The following is a 27,328-nucleotide window of genomic DNA, read 5'->3' on the forward strand; positions in this document are numbered from 1 at the left end:
TTTACATTGGTTTTCTCTTTGGGAAATATGTCTCTTCTTTCATCTGTTTTCCACGTCCTAGCTTTTCTAAATATGTCAGATTATACTACCTCAATCATGCCTCATATCTTTTTTTTTTATTATTTCTAATTTGGTGTTGATTTTGTCCTTCTCTCTAAAACATTGATGACCTTTTGTACACATATAACTGAATCAGCAATGACTATGACATTGGAAACTACTTATTTACTTTCAGTAAGAATATTACTAATTTTATTTTTATAACATTATTTTCTATAAACCATTCTCAGCACTTTCCAAATCCATTATCAAAGGAAGCACTGATGCTACATATTTAGTCCATTCTACTTGCTTCAAATAAATTTCTACCATACAGTTTCATATCAAGTTGAGGAGGCCACAATATTTGTAATCATGGGAAAAGTTGCAGCATCAGAGACCTTAGGGAGCCTTAATAGTAATTTCAGCTTTTCTGGGAATAGCCTACTGATCTAAATTTTACCTCCAGAACACCTAAATAAAAAGTAGAATTATCAAATGGGGACTTTTTATTTTTGTAGTTAAGTAGATGAGAAAGAAGGCATAGCAACAGGTCTGTATAACAATCAGATTTGCTGGAAATCAAGAAAATTTCTAAATATATCCTGTCTATACTCCTCACTACATTTGTGTCGGTAGGTAATTTTGGCTTTAATTTCCCCATTTATAAAATGAAAGAGATTGGCTGAGATGAGATCAACTCTAATTTCTCTTTCAGCTCTAAATCTGATACCCTAAAATCCACAAATTTGAAATAAGAATGTAATAATAGCAGGCCTTTATCTAACACTATCAAGTTTACAAAAGTTTTATATATATATAATCTCATTAAATTCATATAATAACCCTTTGGTATACAGTAGGTACTACAGTTACCATTTTAAAGATGTGATACACTGCATTTCAAAGAAAGATTAAGTGACTTGTGTGTGATTACACTGGAAGGAAGCATTGAAGCTGGGACTCAAACCCATCTCTCTCCTGATCCCAAGTCTAATCCTCTTTCTCTTATACCATGCTGTTTCTCTACATACTGTAAAATTCATACGCATGGATTTTAGAAAATAAGTTCCATTTGTGACACCAAGATCCTGGTACTTACTACTTAAAATAATTAAATCCATCATTTTAAAATAGCTATAAATTGACATTCAAGGTGCACCTTTGACCTTGCATTGCTCTTTGTTTCCTCATGGAGACAAACATAATTTCTGGGAATATGACCTCTACAGATAATTTGGGATCCTCTTCTATATAGCCGCACCAAGCATGATGATACAAGTACTGCATTTGACCCCAGCCCTTTAAACATAAAACCATAAAATATACTGATGACGTATCCATGTAAACATAAAGTGAAATGGAAAGCATAAAGTGAAAAAAAAAACCAGGAATCAATAATTTATGAAACAAACTATTTAAATAGTCATTTCTCAGTAATTTCACAGGCATTCTTCCTAGAAGATGGGATGTGTGTTACTCTCTCTATTGTAAAGTAAATGGAAAGAGTTACATAAATCAAGCTGTTTTCCAAGGAAATGGAAAATAAAGAGTTAATTCCAGATGACTTTTTAAACAGCCTTTCTGACCCTTGGTGGTAATGTTTATATGCTTTAAGGCAAAAAAAAAAGAATAGTGGGAAAATGAAGGTTTAAAAATCCTGGGAACTAGAGGGGAAGTAAAATGTGTATGGATGATCAATTCCTAATTAACCACAAGCAAGTTACACAATGATGTAAGGCAGTTTTAGCAAGATGCCCAGCTGGGTCCAGGACATTTCCTCATTATCTAGCTCCAGGGTCCCCAGCTGTTTCTGTCTCCTCAGTCACACTCTCACCAAGGTATTTCATGAGTGAATGCATCCTTACTAAAAACAAAAGCACTGCCAGAGGTATGTTTTTCCTTGATTACTTTTTAGGTAGGCTTAAGGATGGGGTGGCTTTGTGTCCTACCAAAGGAATTCTTTGTCATTCTGTTACTGCATTATTCCTACTCCCAGAATTTTCATCTTCTACCATTTTCATAGACAATTGAGATTTTATTTTCATATGCAAGTTATTTTATATGATGCAATAAATACCTGATATCATTTTTTTTTATCATCAAAAATTCCCTCATGTGGTAGCGTTTGAGTTGGGAAATGAAAGATAATTAAGAGAAATTAAAAAGTCAAAGAGGAAAATGTTCTAGGCAAATATGGGAAAATAATGAGGTATGTTGGAGAAGTAGAGAAAATATATTTCATTTGGTGTGTATCTAATATGAAGCAAGAATAGAAAGGAGGAGTCCTATGAGATAAGGGTGAAAGGCTGGAGAGTGCCAGACTTTGGAGGACTTAAAAAGACTGTCAAAGAAGTCATTGAGTAGGAAATTGAAATCCACTGAAGACTTTTTTTTTCCACAATGGAGTGACATCCACAGGTTTAAGGATAATGCAAATCCTTCAGGCAGAAGTGTGTAGGATAGAAGACAGAGAGACAAAGAGATAGAGACAGAGAAAGAAAGAGAGAGAGAGAGAGAGAGAGAGAGAGAGAGAGAGAGAGAGAGAGAGAGAGAGAGAGAGAGAGAAAGATTGTAGCAGAGAATGGATCATTACTAAAGTTCAAGTTATTTATCTTGTATTCTATTTTAAATAAATTCCCTTTTGGATGGCTATGTTACTATATCAACAATAAAGAAGGCCTGAGAGTATTTTTATTTAATTATGTAAATTCTCACCAATGGGGATTCACCCAAAAACCATCCAAATTGTAGAGTGTTTGGGGGAAAACTTTAAATTATAAATTATATCAGTGCATGGCACACAGTACATTTAACAGCAATATGTTGAAATGCTTCCTCCTTTGTTGTTTATTTTTAGAGATATGCAGGAATATTTCCTGAACATACAATAAGTAGAATTAGGCTAACAAAATATTATCTTGTCAATTTCCTTAGGTTATTTCCTTTACATGAACATGCAAAAACATTTTGTAATTGACTGTCTATTGTTTGTATATAAATGAACACTTCTAAGTAGGGTGCCTGAATTCAATTCCTTGCTTTATAGCATTTTTTTAAAAGAGTATATAAGCTATAGAATTTTCCTTTATGGATCTAGAACCCCCCCCCCAAAAAAAAAGTCCTGAGCTCACAATCAGAATACTTGGGCTTCTTTCTTGACTCTGACTAACACTAATTATGTGACCAAAGGAATTACTTAAATTCTATGAAGTTCCATTTCCTATTCTGTAAAACGGTCATTTTCTTAAGATAATTCTATTATTTCACATGAAGAGGCATGAAAAGCCACTGTAGTCAGTGGAGGGAAAGATGGGAAGGTAGATGATCAGTATCACTTGAACCTTAGGGAATAATGCATACAATCAGGTGAATATGGAAATCTATCTTACAGAAAAGGAAAGTTGGAGGGGAGGAGATTATTAAAAGTAGGGAGGGAGAACTGAGAGAAGAGAGGGTAGACCAGGGAAGGCAGGAGACAGAAGCAAAACATTGTCAAGGACGGAAAGGGTGAAAGGAGAGAGAGAGGACAAACAGGAGGAAAACTAGGAAGGGGAAAAATATGCCAGTAATAGTCATAACTCTGAATGTGAATGGGATGAAATCTCCCATAAAATAAAAAAAAAAACAGAATTCTACAATATGTTGTTCATAAGAAACACACTTGAAGCAGAGAAACACACAAAATAAAAGTGGCTGGATCAGAATCTACTATGCTTCAGCTGAAGTTAAAATAAAAAAAAAGCAGGGGTAGCAATCCTGATCTCAATCAAAGCAAAAGTAAAAATAGACTTAATTAAAAGAGGTAAGGAAGGAAACCACATCTTGTGAAAAGGTATCCTAGAAAATGAAGTACTATAAATACTAAACATATATGTACCAACTAGTATAGCATCCAAATCTTAAAGGAGAAGTTAAGTGAATTACAGGTTTATGACCAAACAATAGCTAGAAAGCATTACAAAATATAAAATAGATAATTTTGATTGCTTTAAAATAAAAAAGCTTCTGTATAAACAAAATCAGTGCATCCCAGATGAGAAGGAAAGCAGAAAGCTGGAGAACAATCTTTATAGCAATTGTCTGTGATGAACAGGCAGTTTTCAGATGAAGAAATTGAAGATATCTATAGGCATAAAAAGAAGTGCTCTAAATCATTTTTGATTATAGAAATCCAAATTAAAACAGCTTTCAGGTACTACCTCATACCTATCGGATTGGCTAATATACCAAAAAAAAAAAAAAGGAAAATGATAAATGTTGAAGAAGATGTGGGAAAACTGGGGTACTACTGCATTGTTGTTAGAGTCTGGAGATCTATAACACTGTGTATACCCTTTGATCCAGCAATACCACTACTATATCTGTATTCCAAAGAGATCATAAAAAAGGGAAAAAGATGCACATGTGCAAAAATATTTATAACAGCCCTTTCCATGGTGGCAACATATTGGAAACTGAAGGATATTTTTCAGTTGGGGAAGAGCTGAACAAAGTCTGGTATATTAATGTAATGGAATATTATTTGTGCATGATGACATGATGAACAGGCAGATTTCAGAAAAAACTGGAAAGACTTGTATGAACTGAGTCCAAAGGAAATGAGCAGAACTAGGAAAACATTGTACATAGTATCTGCAACATTGTATGATGATCAACTGTGAATGACTCAGCTCTTCTCAGCAACTCAGTGATCCAAGACCAGTACAAAGAACTTATGAAGAAAAATGCTATGCATATCCAGATAAAAAACTGTTGGATTCTGGAAGTAGATTGAAGGGTATTTTTTTTCATTTACTTTATTCTTTTTTTGAGCTTTATTTTTTCCCTTTTGATCTGTTTCTTCTTTCACAACTGTGACTAATATAGAAATTTGTTTTACATGATAGCACATGTACAATCTTTATCAAATTGCCTGCCATTTTTGAAAGAGAGTAGGGAGAAAGAGAAAAAAAATTGGGCCTCAAAATCTTGTAAAAATGAATGCTAAAAATTGTCTTGCTATGTAATTGGGAAAAATAAAATACTATTAAATTAAAAAAATACTTATATTACCTGTTTATCATCCCAAGGACACTATTAATCAAGTTCTATATAAATATATATATGCGCATTATTGCTACCTTATCTTTGTGACTTTCTGGGCAGACTCTACTTACACTGATCATGATGTATTTTGTACTACAGTTAGCTACATATATACCACAGTCACTTACCAGATTGCAAGATTTATATGAACAGGGAATTTACATTTCCTTTAGTACCTCTCCCTCTCTCTCTTGTTCTCTCTCTCTTTCTCTCTCTCTCTCTATATATATATACATACATACATATGCTATATATATTAAGTATTAAAAATATTTGTTAAATTACATTGAATTTATGCAGTGTATAAGGTGAAAAAGAAAAAAAATTCCCCAATATTAATAACAATGTATGTAAGTATTTTTATATAATGGTACTATACCATTCATTTACTCTGCTTCCCTCTCTGTCTCTACCTTCTCTCTCTCTTTGAAACTCATACACACACACACACACTCACACCACACACACACACACACACACACACACACACACATATCTATCATTTATATTACCATATGAATTATCCTTACCACTATGTCATTTGGTGGCACAGTGGGTAAAGTGCTAGCCCTGTGGTCAGGAGGAACTGGGTCCAAATCCAGTTTCAGACAACTACCAGCTGTGTGATCCTGGGCAAGTCACTTAACTTTGCTTGCATGTATTTCCTTATCTGTAAAATTAACTGGAGAAGGAAATGGCAAACCACTCCAGTGTCCTTGCCAAGAAAACTGAAAATGGGGTCATGAAAAGTTGGACTTAACTGAAAAAAAATGATAGAACAACAATAAAATATGTCCTTATCCATAGATTAGTTCATGTCACTCCTTTTTGTTCTGCAGGTCCTTCTTAGTATAGAGGGGAGAAAAACTTCCCTGACATCATCTCCACGGCTAAGACAGAATGACTCTGGTGGGTGGGTGACATAGTGATGAACAGAAACACCTGCATTTCAATGTTAAGATTAACAGAGGGAGAAGTACCTCCAAATGAGAAAGTATTGAGTGACTATAGGGACGACTGTTTCTGGCATTGGCTTCAAAGGTGAATGGAAAATTTGAGGGAACAGTCACTTTCCTATGACTGGCATGACAAGACTCTCTCCCACTCTTATCTGATCCCATGTCAGAGAAAGAAACTAGAATTAATAATGCCCATATCCACTCCCATTATGTCATAACAATGAAAGTCTAAATACCAGGAAATAGCAGGCTGAGCAACATTTTAGCCACTCCCTGAGAATAACTGCTTTCAATCCCTTCCCACTAACAGTAAGTTAAAGAAGGATCATATGTAAAATTATATCACTAGGTAACTTAATGGTGGTCAACTCTGGATTGGTCAAATTAAATTCAGGAAGTTTCAAAGTGACTTTTACTTATCATTGAATGTATTATTACTCAATATGTCAGTGTAAGCATATGATACTGAGAATGCTGTTTCTCTCTTATTCATCTCCAGGTATGAGTTGTTGTAAAACTCTAGGATCTCTTCTTCAATAGAATTTCGAGCCCAGGAGGTGAATCCTGGCTTTCTGGTTTTCATGTGAATAAGAGATAACAATTCAGAGATATGTGGTATTTGCTTTTATATAGTCATGAGTAGCAGAAGTTGGACACAACTGAAATGACTAAACAACAAGTGGAAGCAATGAAAAGGAAAATCCCTGCATTTTCAGGTAACCAGGTGAATAATAAATGAAATGAAATTTGCCCACAGGCAAATGTTTAGCTAAAGTGGGTTCAAAATTTGGGCCTAAAGTTTTCCCTCTCCTGTTGAGGATGCTATCATGCCAAAAACACAGCTCTTGACAGTAACACACATAAAGAAAACTGCTTTCTATCACTCCATTTTGCAAATGAAAAGAGTCACTGCTTATTTTGTTGTTGTTGTTGGTGGTAGTCTTTCCTTCTCCAAAAGGACCAATGACAATAGGAACATAATGTCTTGATTTGCATATGAGTTGGATTTGAGGGAGGCAGAGTCTAATGCAAGACAAAGGTCAAAATGATTGATCATGGCCCAGGATGCAGTAGGTGACATTGGCCTTTTTAAATTAAGGTCTTTCCCAGGTCTCAGTTGGTCTTAGGATATTCCCATTCAGTGACTAAGAGCTAGGTAAGAAAGATGGCCCAAATTACCATCCCAAAGATATCAATCTGAGCAATTATCTTCTATTTTGACCAGAAATTCTGAGTTGGAAGGAACTTGAATGTTTATCTAAACCAGGGGTGGGGAATCTGCAGCCTCAAGGCCACATGTGGCTTTCTAAGTCCTCAAGTGCAGCCTTTTGACTGAATCCAAACTGCACAGAACAAATCCCTTTAATAAAAGGATGTGTTCTGGAAAACTTGGCTCAGTCAAAAGGTTATGCCCAAGAATCTAGAAGGCCACATTTGGCCTCAATGCCACAGGTTCCCCACTCCTGAACACCCATACCTGACCAACAACATTCCTACTAGTGAAGGGGAATCCATTATCTCCAGTTTAATTCACTTTGGGATGAACTTGGTTGTAAGAAAGATTTTTTTTCTTCATATGCAACTGAGGATATATGAAAAGATGAAAGAATTATGTAAATGAAAGATATTAAAAAGATAAACATTTTTATGTGTTTGTTCTCTTGCTCACTTTTGTTCTCAATATGCTTAGGGGCAGAACCGGAGGTTTTACAGACTAATTCTAATCAAACTTTTTAATGAAATAATTTATACCCTATAGAGGAATAAAATCATAGTCTGAATTATCAGAGAATCTAAATTATTGGACTGAATTATCAGTGGTTTATGGAATCAGATGATCCCAGAATTAGAAAGGACCTCAGACATCCCTTCATAATTTCATAATTTAAATTTCATAATTTAAAGTAAATTTCTTAGCTAAAATGTATGAGTTAAATACTCCCTTCTGAGGCTAAGGGATTCCTTGATTTGTAATTTTCTGAATGAAATGGGGAGGAGGTTTGTTTTCCTTGACTTTCCTATGACAATCAGTCTTGCTCAGGATTTTTTTTAACTTTATTTATGATTTCAGGAGTATAGGGAATTCAGAGCAAGGAAACTCCCTTTTTCAATTCAGAAAGGTACTTACTATGCAAATTTTAGACTTAGCAAGTTGTCTGAGGCACTGAGAGACTTATTAGCTTGTCCAGAGGCACATAGATAGATGAACTTGGGTCTTCTTGACTATGCTATATATCTTATACAACGTATCCTCACTGCTCAGAACTGAACAGGAAAAGAATAACCAAGTAGGTTATACATAGAGTATGCATCTGATAAATTAGAATTATGACCAAGTTCATTCTAATGTAAACATACTAATATAGTAGATACTCATAGGAGAGCTCTAGAGTTGCATCATGAGAGGGAGCCCATGTCTTCAACTTGCTTATGCAGAAGTGAATGGTATTTCAGTGATGGTGAGGACACAATAGATGAAAAAGGGTAAGTGATTTTCCATTTCATACATAAAAGTACATAAGGATCCCCAGGAGTAAATCATTATTGTCCCTCCTCTGTCCTACTTCCTCTGGGACCTAGGTTGAACAGATAAAGTATCATGCCAGGTATAAAGTATTGAATCACTTCTGAGATAACAGTATGTGTGTCTATGTGAGTGTGTGCTTAAAAGTTCTTCTGAATATTATTTTTCTGTGCTCTTTCAGCTTGTAATCTGCTTCATCATGGGAATGATTTTTTATATGTTATAGTTATAACCACTAAAGATATTTAATTACAATGCTGTCCAGAAAAAAAAAAAAACCTAGAAATTACCTGAATTCTAGTCTGGGCTCTAGAAAGAGAACTGAATTTGGAGTCAGACAATTTGGATTCATGTTTTAGCTCTGCCACTTACTTCCTGTGTGATTTTGTTCAAGACTTTGGGTCTTGGTTTGCCCATTTATAAAATGAGGAAGCTAGACTAGAATCAGAGATTCTTTACTTTATTTTTTTAAATCATGGAATCATTTGTCAGTCCACTGAAGCCTGCAGATAATTTCTAAGTATAGCATTTTAAACTTCACAAAAAGAAATACATGACATTACAAAGGAAACCAAAGGCTAGCAAAAACAAAGTTGCAATTTGTTTTTTCCTATCCAAATTCAGGGACTCTTGAAATGTGTCCCTAGATGCCAACAATCCTTGGACTGGAGGGCCTCTGAGTTCCCTTGCAACTTTAAATCAGTTGTAACATTGGCTGGATCACTTTCTCTATCTTGTTGTTCAGTTGTGTCTAACACTTCATTACTCCATTTGGGGTTTTCTTGACAAAGATGATGGAGTAGTTTTCCATTTCCTTCTCTAGCTCATTTTACAGATGAAGAAACGGAGACAAACAGGGTTAAGTAATTTGCGCAGGGTTATACAACTAGCAAGTGTCCAAAGTCGGATTGACTCAGGTCTTCTTGGCTTCAGGCCTTGCACTCTATCCACTTCACCAGCTAGTTGCCTCAATTTTCTAGGTCTCATCTGTCTCATTTGTAAAATGAGAAGGGTAGACTATATTGCCTCTGAGATACCTTCCAGTGCCTATAAAGTCTTGTAGTAGCTCTAACATTTTATGATCCTAGAATTAAAATCCCTACTTTGGCAAACATTCACCACATAAATGCAACTATTACTTATTAGCATATAATGAGAATTGATACTTTCTTTCACCACTCCACAGACCCAGGTAAAAGTCAGTTTACTGATAAGAGGATCTACTTTCAGCTGAATTTTATCATGTAAAACAAAGTGAACATTAACTTTTAGGATCATAACATTTAAAATTAAAAGACCTAAATCAGCAAGAATATTCCCTTCATTTTACAATTCTAAAAATGTTATAACCAGGGAATCAAGGTCTCCCTAGATGGTATGAGCAACTTGATCAAGATCAAATGACACAGGTGGGTGGAATAGTGAATAAAGTACTGAACCTGGAATCAGGAAGACCCGCATTCAAATCAATTCAGACATTCATCACCTGTGTAGCCCTGAGTACAGTCAGTTAACCTGTATCTGCCTCAGTTTACTATCTATAAAATGAAGATGATGATAATAGGATCTACCTCCCTCGGTTATTGTGAGGGTAAGATGTTTTGCAGACTTTAATATACTATGTAAATGCTGTTATTAATTGCTTATTATCAATGCCCATTTTTAGGAACTATGTATAGGAGCTAGGATTCAAAACCAGAGTCAGATTCCTCTACTTTTAAATCTTGTGCTTTCTAATATACTGGGACATGCTGCCTAGGCTTTTGGCTATTTTCTTTCCTTAGGATAATTTTAAAAATATTTAAAGTAGCTTTCAAAAGTGGCTAACTCATGGGGGCAACTAGGTGACATAGTAGAGACAGCACCAGCCCTATAGTCAAAAGGACCTGTATTCAAATGCAATCTCAGACCAGACACTTGAGACTTAGGAGCTGTGTGACCTTGGGCAAGTCATTTAACCCCAATTGCCTCAAAGAAAGTGGTTACCATCCCCAAGTTGGCCAAAACAATGGCTTGAATTCAGTGTAATGGAACTTAAAGGGGACTGAAAATGCTTAGGTCACTTTTACAAGTGGGAAGTGTGCACAAGTTCCTATTTTGTCCCAAAATACAGTAAATCTCTACAACACAGAGTAAAACAGAATGAAGGAATATAAATGTATTTTGTTCATATTATTTAGTCTCTCCTTTTATCTAATGTTCACTTATTGCTTTTATCATTAAATATACTTATTGACAGCTGTCAGTTAACCAAGATTTGCAGAGAGCTTAGTAATATATCGGAGATGAAGAAATGAACTCAGATCAGTACACATTCTCATGGCTATCTTAATTAGACACTACTGAACTCTTTCAACTGGAAATCTCCCTTACAATAGAAAATTATGAGGTCAAATTGTGTTCTACAAAACTGTTGAGCCAGATTATTGGTTTACCATTAAAAAAGTTACTGTTCACATCCTTATGCATTAAAGTGTTCTTTATTATTTGTTTTTAAGTGATTTTTTGTGCCTACAGAAGCATTAGTTAACAGAAGTTAACTTCAGATATTATACTAATTGGAAGAATAGGCATATTCATGAATTTTCATGCAATAGGCAGATATTCACCCAGAATTTAACCAGTATTTTAACATTGAAGAAAATCTTTAGGCAGAAAATTGAATCCTACATGGAAATCCCCTAAATAACTAATAACTTCTTCAATGCATTTGACTGTGGGTTAGGTAAGTGTATAATACAACATTTTGCTTCACTTAATTGTTCACATTGGGGGGAAAATTCATATATAAACTCTACAGCTTCATACATATGAACAGTTTTAACAGTCTCAAATAGAAAATGCCCAAATATGATGAAAAATACAACAACACTATAACTAAAACACACATTTCCAAATGCTACCAACAAAATTGGCAGTTAACATGTTTTAAATTAAATTAAACAATCACCCATATGATACCTAAGGCTTCAAGATAAAACCATTATCTATGGTAGACTGCTGTCAATGGCAATTTCTAACCTATTTCTATAATATGTTAGAGTATCTCCAGCCTTTCCCTTTTGATGATACATAGTGCTAAGAAAAATTAAGGTAACTAAAGCTTAGATGATTAATGTCTGCATTTAATGCACTGGAAAAGATACTGCCTTCTTTGCCAACTAGCCCAAATATTTATTTCAATTTATTGTTTTCTTTAAATTAATTTTTAACATTTTTGTTTAAAGTTTTGAGTTACACATTTTATCACTCCCTCCCTACTTGCCCTCCCTTCCCCCACCTGAGATGGTGAAGAATCAGATGTAAATATAAAACATTTCCATATTAATCATTTTGTATAAGAAGACTCAAATGAAAGGGGAAAATGAAAGAAAGTGAAAAATGGCATGTTTCAATCTGTATTCATCAATATCAGTTCTTTCTCTGGAGGTATGCAACATCTAGAGAGTTTATACCATCATTAGTCCTTTGGGATTGTCTTAGATCACTGTATTGCTGAGACTAGCTAAGTCATTCATATTTCTTAATCAAACAATGTTGCTCTTACTGTGTACAATGTTCTCCTCATTCTGTTCACTTCACTATGCATCAGTTCATGTAAGTCTTTCCAGGTTTTTTTAAAATTATCTTATTTGTCATTTCTTATAGCACAGTAATAATCCATTACAGCCGTATGCCACAGCTTATTTAGCCATTCCCCAATTGATGGGCATCCCTTTGATTTCCAATTCTTAGCCACTACAAAAAAGAGCTGCTATAAATATTTTTGTACAAATAGGTCCTTGAGGACAGGGATTATCTTTTGCCTCTTTCTGTATCCTTAGCACTTGTCACAATGCCTAGCACATAGTAGGCACTTAATAAATGTTTTGGTTAATTGATATTCAGATTTGAGAAAAGATTTAAAGGGAACAAAATAGTGATGTTCAAATATTTGAATTAATGTGATATAGAAGAGGAATTCAATTGATTCTGCTCATCTTCAGAGTGCAGAACTACAAAAAATAAAAACAAAACAGCAATGGTCATCAAGGAACCAGATTTAGATTCTATGCAAAAATAAATTAATAAAACTTAACAATTTTTGCTAACTCAAAATGGGATGGACTGCTTTGGGAGGTAGTAGTTTCCCCATCAATGGAAGTCTTCAGGCACACATTAGGGATATTTTAGCTGTGATTCCTATTCACATATGGATTGGACAAGATGGCGTCTGATGTCTTGGGCTAATGATTCCCATAAGGGAAATAAAGGTCACATTGCCCTCTGATTCCAAGGAAATTAGGGCACATGCACTGAGTGGCTGGAAGTAGCTTTGGACCCAAGATCTACATCTCAAAATCCTGAGCTCAATTCATTGCTCAGATATATTATCAAGACAAAGTACTTGGTGAAAGCCACATATTTATGTAAACCCCTACCCATATGATAGGTATGGGGATGATATGCTATGATATGCTACAAGGATATGTATGATAGGCTACAAGGAGATTTTTGAGGTGTTTTCTTGGAATAATTTTGGGTCACATAGTATGTGCTGTAATTTTTCTTACTAGTAGAATACTTCATTCCTAGGAGGCTGGAATTCAAGGCATTTTTTCTTATTCACTGATGTATTCTGCTCCATTAGTATATTGGGTGTGTCTTCATATTTAATGGAATATTAGAAGTCAGTTGGAAAGAGGCAGGTGTAGTAGTCCTAGATGTAACCAAAGTAGAGAGTTATCTGTGAAGTATAATTGTTAAAATATTTTTGTCTTTCTTTTTGTAATCCAAAACCTGTTAAGCAGCATGGTATAACTAATAGAGAACTCATCTCAGAGCCAGGGTAATCTAGATTCAATTTATCATCTCTGACAAAGTCTGGCTATGTGACCCTTAGCACCATAGACAACTCTCAGTTGCAGAGAATTTTCCAACCTGCATTGATAGCAGAAGTTTACTCACCAGATAATCCCTTACAGCAGCCAATCATAGATCAAATCCCTAATCTTATTTGTATTTATCAAACATCAACAAACAAGCATTTCTACTTACAAAGAAGAAGAGAAAAAGAAGATTGGATATGAAATCTTACATCTCCATTACATATAGCTTGGATTTCTTTTCAAAATGTTATAATACATTTTAAACCATTTCCAACTCATCCTATTTTTTTTGTCTCCTTAACCTCTTTTCTGGTCTTTTCTATTGATTTTTCAAAATGCTACAAAGAAAAAAAAACATAAATGTTACAAAGACCTTTCAATGTCTTTTATTTTTTACTGTCTTGATGTTTCCATATTTTGCAGATGAAGAAATCAAGGCTGAGAGAGATTTAGTGGCATAACCAAGGTGAATACGTTGAATAACAGTAATAGTGCCAAGCTTGAGTAAATTTTTTCAATTCTGATTTCTTTGAAAGCTGGTGTCATTTTAAGAGCATGAATATATGTTTACTAAATACTTAAGTGCCAAATGGTGTAGTAAGTGCTAGAAATACCCTCACCTCCCAAGACATCCCTAGCCCTTAAGAAACTTACATCCTAAAAGTCCATCAAAAAGTATGTATTAGATACTTATTGCAAAAAGTATGTATTAGATACTTATTGTATATAGCATAATGTGCTAAAAACTAAGGATATAAAAGAAAGTCCTTGCTAGCAAGGAGTTTAAATCACAATAGGGGAGATAAGTAAGTGGGTACATAGAAGATATGTCCAGAACAAATGGAAGAAAATCTCAAAGCAGAAGAAATTGGTGAAAATGAGAAAGAAAAGCACAGAAAGTGGAAGCAACAAATATGTTGGCCAGTGAAGGATAAATTCACCAGACTGGTGAGAGGATAACAGAATCAAGTGATCTTTCCTAGAAACAATAGCTGTATTAATTTGTATTGGCATTATTAAATCTAGAGGTGCAATAGACCTCTAAGTCTTTCTGGTCCAACCCTCACATTTTATAAATGAGAAAATGAAGGCTTAGAGAGATTGGCAGTGATATCTACTATAAATGTTTTACTTTATTACACTGGTAACATATGTATATATGTAATATCTAACAACAACAAAAGCAAAAACTAACATATGTTAGTTTACTATATGCCAGGCGTGTGGTAAATACTTTATAATTATTATCTTATTTGTTCCTTACAACAACCCTGGGAGGTAAGTAATATCCCCATTTTACATGTGAGCAAAGTGAGACAAAGTGAGGTTAAGTGATTCCCCATGTCACAGAGTTAGTGAGCATTTGAGGTCAAATTTAAACTCAGTTCTTCCTGACTCCGGTCCCACTGCTCCTTCCATTGAGCCACTAGCTGATCCTGTATGTATATGTATGTATGTGTGTGTGTGTGTATGTATGTATGTATGTATATGTATACACACATATGCATACATATACATTAATGTATATGTATATAAAATGTATGTATATACATGTAAATATATGTATATATACACAGATATACATGTATGCATACATATACTCACACATACACACGCACATATATACACACATATAGATACATACATACAAACCTACACATATACATAAATATATGTATATATACATCTATGTGTGTGCAAACATATGCATACATACATATACAAATTATGTAGGCATAAAACACACATATATGCATATATAGTATATTTCAGTGCACAGTCATCACAGATATTGTACCAATTTTTTTCAGCAAAAAAGTGGGGTGTGACCATTATGTATGTGAAGCTTTTTTCAAAAATTATATGAGTATTACTTGCCTTTTAGTTTCTACCAGTCTTGCACCAACTTTTCATTGACTGAAAACTGTCTTTCCACAGCTCTGTTTCCATGCTGTTCGGTGAACACAATCATTCTCAATTTCAAGTCCACAGAATAGTTTTTATATTTACCCATATTCATAGAGAAATGTTTTACATATTAGGATTGCTAGCAGACAAACTGTCTAGTTTAGCTAGCATGGGAAGCTGTAAATCTTACTATATCATTTGACCTACTCATGACAGCTTCACCTGCCTACCCATTCCTCTTCTGCCTATGGCTCTTCATTAGGTTGAGTGACAATACCATTAGTACTGCAGTGCTCTAAACAATCCATGCAAGTTGGCTTTCAGAAACATACTGGCAGTGTCTGTGCACTAAGAATTCTAAGCTTACGACTCTCAATGTGCAAAAGATGAATGCATATCCATGTGCCACACTGCTGCTTTGTTTACCTTTTAAGCAATGTGACAAACAGAATTATATTGTGTGAGGATTATGTGATGAAAGATTATAAACCAATTTTTGGACTGGAAAAACAAGGTGGGACTATCCTGGTGGTACCTTGAGTTGAATGCAGGACTTTAGAATAAGGAAGACCTGAGTTTGAATTCTGCCTCATCACTCTCTAGTGATGGGCAAGTCACTTATCCTCCCTGAGCTTTACTTTCTTCATAAGTAAAATGAGGATAATAATAGCAGTTACCTCCTAGGGTGGCTGTGAGGATCAAATGAGATAACATAGATAAAGTATTTTGCAAACCTTAAAGAGAAATTTAAATGTTTGCTATTATTATTATTATTGCCCAATGTCTTGAGTACTGCTACCCAAAACAAAATGTTGTTATTGTTTGTCCTTTATTCTTGAAGAGGACCAATGACATCAGATGGATAATATCTTGACTTGCAAGTGAATTGGATTTATGTGAGGCAGAGCAGTGAAAAATCATCAGTCTCAGTCTCTCCTCCAAAGTCATCGTGATCCAGTGGCAACACATAGATCATGACTGGCAATGGCCCCTAAACAAAATATGGAAATGGTTAAAGAGGTATGACACATATCTAGGGCATGACAGGAAGATGGGGTTGTGTGTGGTGTGTGTGGGTCCTGAGGGACAGATAGGGAAGGATGTTGTATTGTTGAAAATGGGATTGATTTGATGTAGTGAATCCTCACTAATCACCAATGGCCCAGTGTGGGAATTAGAATTCAGTCTTATAAGACCAGGAGGCAGGAGCAGCTTGGCTGGGTTAGAGAAAAATAGTAATTTTATTTTTGTAAAAAAAAATAACTGTAAGTCTCATGTGAAAATACGTCTAAAGGGATAATCCTTTTAGTGATTTGTTCTATCCAATTAAGTCAATAAAATATTTTAAATTAGGATTGTGAGATTCTAGCAATGTTTTGATTCATTTAAATATTAAAATTTTGGAAAACTTTTCTCCTGAAGGAGATTAGAGATAATCCTTGCTGTCCTTCCATGGGGACCAAAAGTGGGAAAGGATTAATTTCTCACCCTCTTATTAAAGCTTTCTCCATATTGGCAAGATTACTGTAGATTTTTACAACCATCATGAAGATCATCCAAAGCTGCAATGCAAACTTGCCTTTTCTACCACCTTCTCAAAATCCCTTAGGTTTTCCACCACTTCAAATCAACTTATTTAGCAAGCTATAATCTTCCTTGAAATAGTAAAACAGAATTATCTTTAACTGTCATCACCATTCAAGCTTTATACAAAGAGCTTTAAAAAAGCAGGAAGTTATTTGTTATTTAAGCATAATGGCTCAAACACTTTTTGCCATAATTCTATTTTTACCAGAAAGTTCCTGGCCCATAGGAATATTAGGAAGGGTATATGGGGAAATCTATCATGCGGAGGGTGGAAGCAATCTATGTAAATCAATACATTTTGTATTTGACGGACAGGTCTAACAACTCACTAGAAATAAGCAGGATAACCTTCATAAGGAACGTCTCAAACAGCTAGATTAATGAGTAAGATAAAAGCATAGCTGATGGGCAGTATTGACTTAGCATTAAAGACCCAATGAAATGTGTGTTCATTTATCAATATTTACTGAGATTTATATTCACATTTCTTCTGAATGGATTTATCTGTGATGATAATAAACAATAAATCACCCACAGGGAAAATATATAGTGAGGTAAACTGAGTTACTATATAATACCAGAGAAACAAATGGCTTGCAGCCAATTTAAACTTCAATGCTAAATTTGAAGGATTGATTTAATAAAATCACTGAACCACCAAGCATGGTCTACTGGCATTGAAGACCACATATTTTATAATTTAAAAAGGTTGAGTTGTATAATTTAAATGATTGTGCTTTGGGGAAAGAACATACCAGAAGTTTCAGCAGTGGACAGTCACTGATGGAAATTCCATTTAGTGGTTATACCAGGAGTGGGAAATCTGTATCCTCAAGACCACACGTGGCCTTCTAGGTCCTTGGCTGCAGCCTTTTGACTGAGTCCAAATTTTATGGAACAAATCCTTTCATTAAGGGAGTCTATTTCTTCCTGCAACTCCCTGAACTTCTTTTCTAAGAAGTTAAATACTGTACCACTTGGTGCATATATGTTTAATAATAATATCACCTCATCGTCTGTGGTAACTTTTAGCAGGATGTAGTTTCCTTCCTTATTTCTTTTAATAAGATCAATTTTTGCTTTTGCTTTGTCTGAGGTCAAGAGTGCTGCCCTTGTTTTTGTTTGTTTGTTTCTTTGTTACTTCAGCTGACGCATGATCTATTCTACACCAACGTTTTGCCTTTACCTGGTGTGTATCCCTTTGTTTCTAATGTGTTTCTTGTAAACAACATATTGTAGGATTATGGTTTTTAATTCATTCTGCTATCCATTTCTATTTCATGGGAGAGTTCATCCCTTTCACATTCACAGTTATGATTACTACCTGTGTCTCTCTCAATCCTACTTTTCTCTCCATTTATGTTTTTCTTTTTTCTTTTTCCCTTTCCTTTCTCTCTAGTGTTTTGCTTTTGACTACCACCTCCCTTGGTCCCTACCATTTTTAGCCCCCTCCCTTTTCTTCCCTTTTGCCTTTACTACTTCTTTCCTCCATTCTGTTTACTCACTCCCTTTTCTTTTCCCTTTCCACTCCTACTTCCTATATGGTAAGTTGGATTTCTACACCTAACTGATTATGTTATTCTCTCTTTGAACCAAATCTGATGAGAACAGGGTTCAAACAATGCTTTCCCTCTACTGTAATGTTTTTGTTTCTTTTCATGTAATATAATTTGCCCTTGCCTTCCTCCCACTTTCTTTCCTCCCAGTACAATCCCTTAATTAGATCCACTTAATCCACTTACTTAGATCCACTTAACCCACTTAATTAGATTTTTTATCATTACATCAAAGTCAACTTATACCCACCACCTCAATCTATGTATACCCCTCTTAAATGGTGTAATAACAATACAGTTCTCTAGAGTTACAAGTATCATCTTTCCTTGTAGGGATGTAAACAGTTTGTCCTTATTAATAACATGTTGTTACTGTATTTTCTTTCTGTCCTGTTTACCTTTTAATACCTCTCTTGAGTCTTATATTTGAAGACGGAATTTTCTGTTGAGCTAATAGAAGGGAGGCAGGACTGTCCCCCTAGTATGCTGAGGTCAGGCTTGCTGCTAGCTTGTTGGGGCACCTTCCATTCTGCACTGCTCCTCCTCCCCCAGAGTGAGGGAAGTCTTTCCTGCTAATCTCCAAGTTTCCTGGGCTATAAGACTGATAAACTCCATCTTTCTGCAGTTTCAACTGTTCCAGGATTTTTCCTGGGTGATATTTTCTGGGCTTTCAGAGGTCAATAAGGGAGAGTGAGAGCAATTTAAAACCAAGAGCTAGTTTTATGAAGAAAAAAAACAACAATAAAATAAATAAAGCTCTGGTTATTTTATGTAAAAAAAAAGAAAGAAAGAAGGAAACCAAATTACCACTATCAAAAATGAAAAGTGTTAATTCATCACCAATGAAGAAGAAATTAAAGCAATAATTTGGAGCTATTTTCCCAACTGTAAGCCAAGAAATCTGACAATCTAAGTGAAATGGATAAATATTTACAAAAATACAACTTGCCCAGATTGCCAGAACAGGAAATAAAATACTTAAATAGCCCTATTTCAGAAAAGGAATTTGAACAAGCTATCAGAGAACTCCCTAAGAAAAGAATCTTCAGGGTCAGCTGAATTTACAAGTGAATTATATCAAACATATGGAAAACAATTAATTCCAATAACATGTAAACTATTTAGAAAAAAAGATAGATGAAGGAGTCTTGTCAAATTCTTTTTATGATACAAATATAGCATTGATACCTAAACCAGGAAAAGCCAAAACAGAGAAAGAAAATTATAGACCAATTTCCCTAATGAATACTTATACAAAAATTTTAAATAAAATATTAGAAAGATATTTCAGAAATTTATCATGAGATTAATAAACTAAGAGAGGTGGGATTTACACCAGGATTGTAGGGCTGGTTTAATATTAGAAAAACTGTCAGCATAATTGCCCATGTTAACAGCAAAACTGAAAAAAAATTACATGATTATCTCAATAGATGCAGAAAAAGCTGTTGACAAAATATAGTCCCCATTCCTATTAAAAACACTGAAAAAACATAAGACCAAATGGAATTTTCCTTAAAATTATAAGTAGTACCTACCTCAAACCAACAGCAAACATTGCATGTAATCGAGATAAGCTAGAAGCTTTCCCAATAAGATGAAGGTAAAACAAGCATGTCCATTATCATTGCTGTTATTCAGTATTGTACTGGAAACCTTAGCTTTAGCAACAAGAGAAGAAAAAGAAATTGAAGGCATTAGAATAGGCAAAGAAGAAACAAAGCTATCACTCTTTGCAGATGACATGATGATATACTTAGAGAATCCTAGAGAATCAAGTAAAAAACTACTTGAAATAATAAACAACTTTAGCAAAGTTGCAGGCTCTAAAATAAACCCACATAAATCATCAGCATTTCTACATATTACCAACAAAATCCAACAGCAAGAGATAGAAAGAGAAATCCCATTTAAACTTACTATACACATTAAAAAATATATAGGAGTCTACCTACTGAAACAAAACCGGAAACTCTATGAACACAATTACAAAACACTTTTCATACAAATAAAATCAGATCTAAATAATTGGAAAAACATCAGTTGCTCATGGGTAGGCCAAGCTAATATAATAAAAATGACAATCCTACCTAAGCTAATTTACTTATTCAGGGCCGTACCAATCCAAATACCGAGAAATTATTTTATAGAGTTAGAAAAAATAATAACAAGATTCATTTGGAAAAACAAAAGGTCCAGAATATCAAAGGAACTAATGAAAAGAAATGCAGGGGAAGGTGGCCTAGCAATTCCAGATCTTAAATTGTATTATAAAGCAGCAATCATCAAAACTGCTTGGTACTGGCTAAGAAATAGGGAGGTGGATCAGTGGAATAGGTTAAATATGCAAGACACAGTAGTCAATGACTATAGTAATTTACTATTTGATAAACCCAAAGACCCCAGCTTCTAGGATAAGAACCCACTCTTTGAAAAAAACTGCTGGGAAAACTGGAAAAGAGTATGGCAGAAACTAGGCATAGACCCAAATCTCACACCATATACCAAAATAAAGTCAAAATGGGTTCAGGACTTAGATATAAAGGCTGATACCATAAGCAAACTGGGAGAACAAGGAATAGTTTACCTATCAGATCTATGGAGAACAGAAGAATTCATGACCAAACAGGAGATAGAGACATTATGAAAAGCAAAATGGATAATTTTGATTACATTAAATTGAAAAGTTTTTGCACAAACAAAGCCAATGCAACTAAGATTAGAAGGAAGGTAGAAAATTGGGAAAGAATTTTTACAACCAGTTTCTGTAATAAAGGCCTCATTTCTAAAATATATAGAGAATTAAGACAAATTTATAAGAACACAAACCATTCCCCAATTGATAAATGGTCAAAAGATATGAACAGACAGTTCTCAGATGAAGAAATTAAAACCATCTATAGCCATAAAAAACTCTCTAAATCTTTATTGCTTAGAGAAATGCAAATCAAAACAAGTCTGAGGTACCACATCACACCTATCAGTTTGGCCAACATGACAAAACAGGAAAATGATAAATGTTAGAAAAGATGTGGGAAAATTGGCATACTAATACATTGTTGGTGGAATTATGAAATGATCCTACCATTTTGGAGAACAATTTGAAACTATGCCCAAAGCACTGCAAAAATGTGCATACCCTTTGATACAGCAATAGCACTTCTAGGGCTACATCCAAAAGAGATCAAACAAATGGGAAAAGGACCCACATGTACAAAAATATTCATAGCAGCTCTTTTTGTGGTGGCAAAGAATTAGAAATTGAGAGGATGCCCATCAATTGGGAATGGCTGAGCAAGTTGTGGTATATGAATGTAATGGAATACTGTTGTGCTGTAAGAAATGATGAACAGGCTGACTTCAGATAAACCTGGAAAGATTTGTATGGTCAGATGCTGAGTGAAGTGAGCAGAACCAAGAGGACTTTGTACACAACAACAGCTGCATTATGCGATGACTAATATTATTAAACTGAACCCTTCTCAGCATTACAAGGATCTAAGACATTTCCAGAGGCCTTCAGATGGAAAATGCTGTCCACATCCAAAGAAAGAACTATGGAAGTCGAATCGCTATCACTTATTTTTACCTTCTGTTGAGTTTTGTTTCATCTTTCTCATGGTTCCTCCTATTGGTTTTAATTTTTGCTTGCAACTTCACCAATGTGAAAATATGTTTAATGGGTATGTAAATATAAATTCTATATCAGATTGTGTGCCATCTTGGGGAGGGTGGGGGGAGGAAGGGAGAGAAAAATTTTCAACTCAAAAGCATATGGAAGTGATTGTTGATAAATCAAAATAAATTAATAAAATTAAAAAAAAGAAATAGAAAAAATGCTCTAAATCATTTGATTGGGGTGGAGCCAATATGGCAGAGAAGCATTAAAAGACAGACAGGAAAGAGAAATCATAAGGGACTTACTAAAATTAAACTGCTTACATTCCCATATGGAAAGGTGATGTTTGTAATGCATAAAACTTTTCTCATTTTTAGGGTAATTTAGAAGCAGCATATATATAGACAGAGGGCACAGGTATGAGTTGAATATGAAGGGATGATATCTAAAAAATAAAATTATGTGGTGAGAAAGGAATGTACTAGGGGAAAAAGAAAGGGAGAAGTGGAATGGGATAAATTATCTCACATGAATGAAGCAAGAAAAAGCTTATAAACTGAAAGAGAAAAGTTGTGAGAGAGGTAGTAACTCATCAGAATTGGCTCAAAGAGAGAATAGCATACACACTCAATTAGAGATGGAAATCTATCTTATCCTACAGAAAATTTGGGGAGAAGGGAATAAGAGAAGGGGGGAGAGGAGAGAGGAGAACATGTTGGGGGAGGGGTAGCTAGAAGTTAAACATTTTTGAGGAAGGACAAGGTGAAAGGAGAATGAATAGAATAAATGGGGGGAATGGATGGAGGGAAATATTAGTTTCTCACAACATGACTAATATGGAAGAGTTTTGCGTGACTACACATATATGACCTATATTGAATTGCTTACCTTCTCAATAAGGGGGTATAAGGAGAGAGGAAGGGAAGAAAGGAGAAAATTTAGAACTCTAAGTTTTAAAATTGAATGCCAAAATTGTTTTACATGTAAAGGGAAAAATACTAATTTTTTTAAAAATTTTAAAAAAAAGAAATTTTATAAAAAGATTTAAATTAAATTTAAATTAAAAAATAAATCATTTAATCAGAGAAATGTACATCAAAATAACTCTGAGGTACCACTTTGTTCTTATCAGATAAGTATCATGACAAAACAGGAAAATGATAACTGTTGGAGATGTGGGAAAATTGGAACACTAATGCATTGTTGGTAGAATTGTGAACTAATTCAATTATTCTGGAGAGCAATTTGGAACTAAGCCCTAACAACTATAAAATTGGGCACACCTTTTGATCCAGAAATACTACTAGGTCTGTATCCTAAAGAGATCATTAAAAAGGGGGAAAGATCTACCTGTACAAAGATATTTGTAGCAGCTCTTTTTGTGCTGGCTAAGAATTGGAAATTAAGAGGATACCTATCAATTGGGGAATGGCTGAACAAGTTGTGGTATATAAATATAATGGGATACTATTGTGTTATAAGAAATGATGAGCAGGTGGATTTCAGAAAAACCTGGAAAGACTTGCTTGAACTGATGCTCAGTGAAGTGAGCAGAACCAGGAGAACATTATACACAGTACCAGCAACATTGTGTGATGACCAAATAATAGATTTAGCTCTTCTCTGGAATACATGATCTAACACAATTCCAAAAGACTCATGATGGAAAATGCTATCCACAGTCAGAAAGAGAACTATGGAGTCTGAATGTAGATCAAAACTTAACTATTTTATGTCTTTTGTTGTTGTTGTTGTTGTTTTCTTTCTTTGTCTTGTTTTGTTTTGTTTTGTTTTGGCTTTTATTCTGACTCTTCCTTCACAACATGACTAATGTGGAAATATGTTTATTATGATTGTACTTGTATCGCCTATATCAGATTGCTTGCCATCTTGGGGAGGGGTAACGGGAGGCAGGGACAAAAATTTAGAACTCAAAATCTTATAAAAGTCAATGTTTAATACTAAAATTAATTAATTAATTAAAGGTACTGGACAATATAAAACACTTGAGAGTCTATCTTCTAAGACAAACTTAATAACTATATTAATAGAATTACAAACCACTTTTCATAAATCAGACCTAAAAAATTCAAAAAAAATTACTAATTGCTCATGGGTAGACTGAACCAATATAATAAAAATGACAATTCTAAGTTAATTTACTCATTCAGTGCTATATTAATGAAATTGCTCAATAATAATTTTATACAGTTAGAAAAACATAATAACAAAATTCATCTGGAAGAAAAAAGTCAAAAACATCAAGAGAATCATTTAAAAAAATGCGAAAGAAGGTGGTTTAGCCATACCATATTTAAATTTGTGTTAAAAAACAATCTGCTCCTGGCTATAACTAGGGTGGTAGATCTGTGGAATAGATTAATTACACAACACACAGTAGTAAATGACTATAGTAATCTAGAGTTTATACTTCCACTGGAGGCAACTTATTTGTTTCCTCTAGGATGTTTCACCTTTCTCCCATGAGGAGTAGAGTTACCATTAGATCAGTTTCATTTTCCCAAGAAAGATTATAATCTTAAAATATGAGATCTTTGAAAAAGATATTTAAGTGTTCTGGAGTGCTCATCAAATCTAGGAATGTAACATATTCAAGTGGAAAGGTTCAAGGTACTAAAAGGCTAATGTTGTCTAATAGAAGCTAGTGTCCTTTGATCATGGCTAATGACTTCTTAAAGGGGCCACATGACAGCAGATGATATAAATACATTTAAAGGGTCAGTTAATTCATTCCATAAATATTAATAATCTGCTTTTGGTCTTTATAAACAAAGAACCAAGTGCAACTCTGTGCCTAAATACAAATTTCACAGAACAAATCCGCTCAATGAAAGCACTTGTTCTGTGAAGTTTAGATTCAATCAAAGTACCACACTTGAGAACCTAGAGGGCCACATGTGGCCTCCAATCTTCAGGCTCATTATCCCTGGAGACTAATCTTAGATCTTTCAGCTTATGATAATCAAAAGTTCTGAACTGGAGTCAGAATAATTAATCAGCTGATTGCACCTCTTCATTTTAGAGCAGATATCACCAAATTTTTTTTTTGTCATCCCTGTCTCAGTTGAAAGTTCTCCCTTATCCCACACTTAAAGGAGCTTTCCTAAAGGAGTTTCCTTTGTTGCAATATTTATTTTTGCTTATTCTATCTCCCATTTAAAAAAAATCTTAAATGTGATCAAGGAAAATCCTTGAGATATGCCCACACAAAACAAACATAGAGCTGTAAGACTATGTGAGGTATGTGAGGATTCAGTGCCAGCCTTCTGAATTTTTATTTTCTCTTGCTAGGTAAAGTATCCCTCTTTTTTTTCTTTTTTGTTTGTTTGTTTAACCTGGAAACCATCTCTTTCCCTAAATGAATTAAAGGGGCATTCTCATGATCCCCACTTATGAAAACTGAAGCTAAAACAAAACAAAATAAACACAAAACAAGAATGCTGCTGTTACCAAACTTACCAGGCTCATCACACCATGAAGAGGGTGGTGGTGGGGGAAGTGGCTTGCTTTACACTCACTCATACATGTAGGAAAAAAAACCTCTTTCATAGAAATAATAGGATATAACTCAATTTGCACCATATTTTAGTTATTCTCCAAACCAACTAGGGTAACGAGTTCTCTTCAGTGGATTTTTGTGTCTTTTACCAATTTTGCTTTTTAAGTTGTTTTCTTCACTATTTTTTTTCCCTCCTTTACCAAGCTACTGATTTTTTTTCATAATTTTCTTAAATCTTTCCCATTTCTTTTCCCATTTTTTCCTCTGCCTCTCTTATTTGACTTCTACTTGTTTTGTTTTGTTTTGACTACACAATGGTGTTAAGTAACTTGCTTAGGGTCACACACCTAGTGTTATGTGTCTGAGACTGTATTTAAACTCAAGTTCTCCTGACTCTAGGGCCAATGCTCTATTCACAGTACCACCTAACTGCCTTCTCTTATTTGACTTTTAAAATCCTTTTGGGGTTCTTCCAGGAATTATTTTTACCCTAAGACAAATTCACATATTTCTTTGAGGCTTAAGATGTAGCTGTTTTGACATTGTTGGCTTCCTCTGAATTTGAATTTTGATATTCCCTGTTTCATAGTAACTTTCTATGGTCAGGTTCTTTTTCTGTTCTTTGCTCATTTTCTGGCCTATTTCTTTACTTTTAACTTTATGTTAAAGTTGTGCTCTGATCTTGTGGTAGAAGGAGTATTCTCTGAAGCTTCATGCTTTTTGTGCTGCTGTTGTCAGAGCTGGTTCTGATGGTGTGTAAGTTTTCAATTCTTTCAAGACAGTATGATGAGAATTGTGACCACTGCTCTCCTAGCCTCTGTGCTATTCTGTGAGCAAGCACAAGCTCTATTTTCTGCCCTGGAGCTGAGACCAGGGTCACTACTCTTGCTAGTGTTTCTCTTCACCCTGGTACTGCAACCTGGAACCCTGTACTGGCAATAAAATTGAATTCTGCACCCAGTGCCAGCAAAGAGTCCCTTGTAATCTCCTTCTGACTAGTTATCTTACTCCCTTACTGTCTGTAGTCTAAGAGTTCCATAAGCTGCTCCATTCTTACCTGAATGAAATGCACCTTTCCTACCAACCTTCTAAGTTGTCTCTGGCTGGAAAATTATTTCATCTCATCCTTTTGTTGGTTCTGACACTCCAGAATTCATTTTGAGGCATTATTTTAAAATTGTTAGGAGGGATATTTGGAAGAGCTCAGGTGAGTCCCTGTCTTTACTTTGTTATCTTGGCTCCCCTTTGATCTAGATGTTTTTAACCAAAACTTCAACATAGACATGAAGGTAATTTATGTGAAGACAGTAAAAGAACAGCAATAGTAAAAAAGGTTCAAGGTTGGTTAAATCCTAAAATACTGTAATGAGGTATTATGAGAGGAATGAGAGCCAACAGGGGAAACCACAGAAGTTGGAAGATATATAAAAAATAATACATTGGTGGATGTAAAAGATCACAAAAAATAGAGAATATAAAAAAGAAGCTACTCCTAAGAAGCATAAATAACACAAGAAAATATAATTTGATCAAAGAAAAAAAAGAATGGACATATGGTCTGGGAATAAGAGGATAATAATCCAATTGTATTCTATGCTAATCAAAAACTCTCTAGAGTAACTTGTTCTTTTTGAGGCACCACACTTTAGGAGAATCACTG

Source organism: Phascolarctos cinereus, unplaced genomic scaffold, assembly GCF_003287225.1.
Source record: "Phascolarctos cinereus isolate Bilbo 61053 unplaced genomic scaffold, phaCin_HiC Scaffold_9;HRSCAF=440, whole genome shotgun sequence".
Classification (NCBI taxonomy): domain Eukaryota; kingdom Metazoa; phylum Chordata; class Mammalia; order Diprotodontia; family Phascolarctidae; genus Phascolarctos; species Phascolarctos cinereus.